This window comes from Choloepus didactylus, chromosome 7 (assembly GCF_015220235.1).
Source record: "Choloepus didactylus isolate mChoDid1 chromosome 7, mChoDid1.pri, whole genome shotgun sequence".
Taxonomy (NCBI): Eukaryota; Metazoa; Chordata; class Mammalia; order Pilosa; family Megalonychidae; genus Choloepus; species Choloepus didactylus.
The window spans coordinates 134,798,598-134,802,325 of record NC_051313.1 but is presented as its reverse complement, the minus strand read 5'-3'; the positions used below and the strand labels follow the sequence as shown (position 1 = coordinate 134,802,325).

Below are 3,728 nucleotides of genomic sequence, written 5' to 3'. Positions count from 1 at the left end.
CCACCTGAATTATATAACAATAACAAAGTACACAATCCTAATAATCTTCTGCAGTTGACATTAGTTTGTAGGAAATGCAAAGTATAGCAAAGAATCCATTTAGCTTTTACCTTTCCAGCAATTTCAGTTATAAAACTTCTAAAACCATATGCCTGTCCAAGACCCACTGCATATAGGCTTTAGTCACAAATTCTATTTTATCCAAAGTTTGATCAACAAGGCTTTATTTACACAATACTTCTTATTAAATTTAGGAGCAATTTGAAGTAATGTGCAGCCACCAATAATAGACAATGTAGCAGATTTCCGCTGACTGGAGACAGTTACTTGTTTATGCTTTAATAACCCATAAGCAGCCAGTTAAGATTCCATTTAGCCACATTTTTACATATAGTTTCCTTCTAGCCTGTATCATAAGCATACTAGCAGTCAAACCACTTAAGATCTATAATGATGATAAAGTCTTTTTGAGACTTAGTTTGGACTTAACACTTTCCCCAAGAAATTTGCTTGTTCTTTCTGGATCAATTGAATCATAAAAGTCTATAAGCAATTTATCTTTTATTTCAAAATGTTCATGAAACCGTCTTCTCATATATACTTGTCTTCCAGGATATCTTTTTTGTTTATATGATCAATGTGAATACAAGTTTTTGTACATTCTTTGCAGAGAAATTCAGTCATGGATGGTGCTTCTTTTTGCCAACCTTTGTCATCCATGATCCCTTTCATAAGCCACTGTAACATCATAAACTGCATTTAAATAATTCTTCATAGACTCAAAAGCAGCATGAGTTCCCTTTACTGTTGGTGTTGGCACACATTGCAATACTGAAAGGCATTTTTGAGCAGCAAATGTTTGACTGGCTGAAATGATTTTTCTTAGGTCCAGATTATACCTTTGTTCCCTCTGGAAAAATCACAAGAAACATTGGAATTCCTGCATTCATGTGGCTCTGCGGCTTGTTTCTTTCTTTTTTTCTCTCTTTTTTTTTTTTCATTAAATTTGGCACCTCACTTAACATAGATCCTTCCATGCTGAGAAAAATAACACCCATACAATGGAGGCCATTTTAACCCATTGTTCTAGTTTGCTAATGCTGCCGGAATGCAAAACACCAGAGATGGATTGGCTTTTATAAAAGGGGGTTTATTTGGTTACACAGTTACAGTCTTAAGGCCATCAAGTGTCCAAGGTAACACATCAGCAATCGGGTACCTTCACTGGAGGATGGCCAATGGTGTCCGGAAAACCTCTGTTAGCTGGGAAGGCACGTGGCTGGCATCTGCTCCAAATTTCTGGGTTCAAAATGGCTTTCTGCCAGAACGTTCCTCTCTAGGCTGCAGTTCCTCAAAAATGTCACTCTTAGTTGCACTTGGGATATTTGTCCTTTCTCAGCTTCTCCGGAGCAAGCGTCTGCTTTCAACGGCCGTTTTCAAACTGTCTCTCATCTGCAGCTCCTGTGCTTTCTTCAAAGTGTCCCTCTTGGCTGTAGCTCCTCTTCAAAATGTCACTCACAGCTGCACTGAGTTCCCTCTGCACGTCAGCTTATTTATATGGCTCCACTGATCTAGGCCCACCCTGAATGGGTGGGGCCATGCCTCCATGGAAATACCTCGTCAGAGTTATCACCTATAGTTGGGTGGGGCACATTTCCATGCAAATCTAATCAGCACCAAAATGTCTGCCCCATGAGACTGCATCAAAGAATATGGTTTTTCTGGGGGACATAATACATTCAAACCGGCACACCCATCTTTCAGCACATAGTGCACATATCCAAGAGCATTCTATCTCATGGCCAAAATATTAGCAACAACTCAGTCAACTGTGCTTTGATGATTTGATAAATATATTGTAATTTCTTTATTTTTCAGCAAATCCCCAAATAGCAATATCTAGACTTCAGTGGAGCATCCAAGTATATTGTTAAAAGCAAGTTTGCCTGCCAAGCACAGAACATGAACTTTGTGGACTTCTCTTCAGCTTAGATATTCTGGACCCTGGTGTTGTTCTCAAAGAAGAACATCATGCTCTGGTAGAGGCAAAAGAGCTGTTCGTCCACTGCCTGATAGAAGTGGGAGCAAGAAGGAGAGCAGCCTCTAGGCCCCCAGGCCAGGACAGAGGTGGGGGCCATGCCCCTGAGTATGGTGGCTGGCAGCACATAGCACATCAAGTATGTGTCTGGGTCATGCCTTTAATCCATTCTACCAATCTCTGCCTTTTGACTGGAGAGTTTAATTCATTTACGTTTAAAGTCACTACTGAGAGTAAAGGACTTTCTTCAGCCATTTTGCTCTTTAGCCTTTGTAAGTCTTATACCTTTTTTGTCCCTCACTTCCACTGATGCCTACTTTTATAATTTTTTCCATTTTTTAATTGTTGTACCATGGTTGAGTGCCTTCTTACTTCTATCTGGAAATATTTTTCTTCCGTTTTCCTTGTGTTTACCATAGGGTTAAAATTTAACATCCTAAATATATAACAGTCATGTTTAGTTTGATATCAACTTAATGTCAATAGCATGCACATATACTTTTCCTATACCCCTCTTTCCCCCCCACCATTTTTTTTTGTACTTTTTACCACTTATATATTTGTACCTTGTATGTCCAAAAACATAGATTTATCATTGCTTTCTATACATTTGCATTTTAACACCTGTGGGAAATAAGAAGTGGAGTTACAAACCAAACAATCCAATACAATAATACTGGCATTTATAATTACCCAAATGGTTACCTTTACCGTAGGTCTTCATTTCTTTATGTTGCTTTGATCCACTGTCTAGAGTCCTTTCCTTTCAGTCTGAAGAACTCCCTTTAGCACTGCTTATAGGGCAGGTCTAGTGGTGATGAACTCCCTCAGCTTTGGTTTATCTGCGAATGTCTTAATGTCTCCCTCATTTTTGAAAGAGAGTCTCACTGGATATAACATTCTTGGCTGGCAGTTGCTTTCCTTCAGCACTTTAAGTATTTCATCCCACAGCCTTCTTGCCTCCATGGTTTCTGATGAGATATTGGCACTCAATCTAATTGGGACTACCTTGTAACAAATTGCTATTCTCTTGTAGCTTTCAGAACTTTCTCCTTGTCCTTTGCATTTGATAGTGTGATCAATATATGGCAAGGTGTACTTTTCTTCATGTTTATCCTGTTTGATATTCTCTAAGCTTCTTGGATGTGCAAATTCACATCTTTTGCTAAGTTTTGGAAGTTCTCTGTCTTTATTTCTTTGACTATTCTTTCTACACCTTTCTTTCTTTCTTTTCCTTTTGGGACTCCCCAAATGCATATATTGGTACATCAGAGATGTCTTAGGCTATTTTCACTTTTAGTACTTCTTTTTTCTTTTTGCTTCTCAGCCTGACACATTTCAAGTGTCTTGTCTTCAATTTCAGTGATTCTTTCTTCCCTTAGTTCCAATCTGCTCTTGAAACCGTCCTGGACTCTTTTATTGCAGTTATTGTGTTCTTCAACTCCAGTAGTTCTGTTTGATTCCTTTTTAAAATTTCTGTCTCTTCACTTAGACTCTCATATTGTGTATTCATTGTTTTCCTGATATTCTTTTGTTCTTTTTGTTCTTTCTCTGTACTTCCCTTCATCTCCTTTATTATTTTAAAGGTAATTTTTTAAAGGCTTTGTTTGGTATGTCCACAATCTTATTGTCTTTGTTAGTGTTTTCTGTATTTTTATCCTTTTCCTTTGGATGAGCCATCATTTCCAGT

General features: G+C 38.1%; 1 pseudogene; it reads right to left on the bottom strand.

Annotated features, from left to right (window-relative positions):
• Positions 1-331: 331 nt before the first annotated feature.
• Positions 332-2,177, bottom strand: LOC119540958 (annotated as a pseudogene).
• Positions 2,178-3,728: the final 1,551 nt, after the last annotated feature.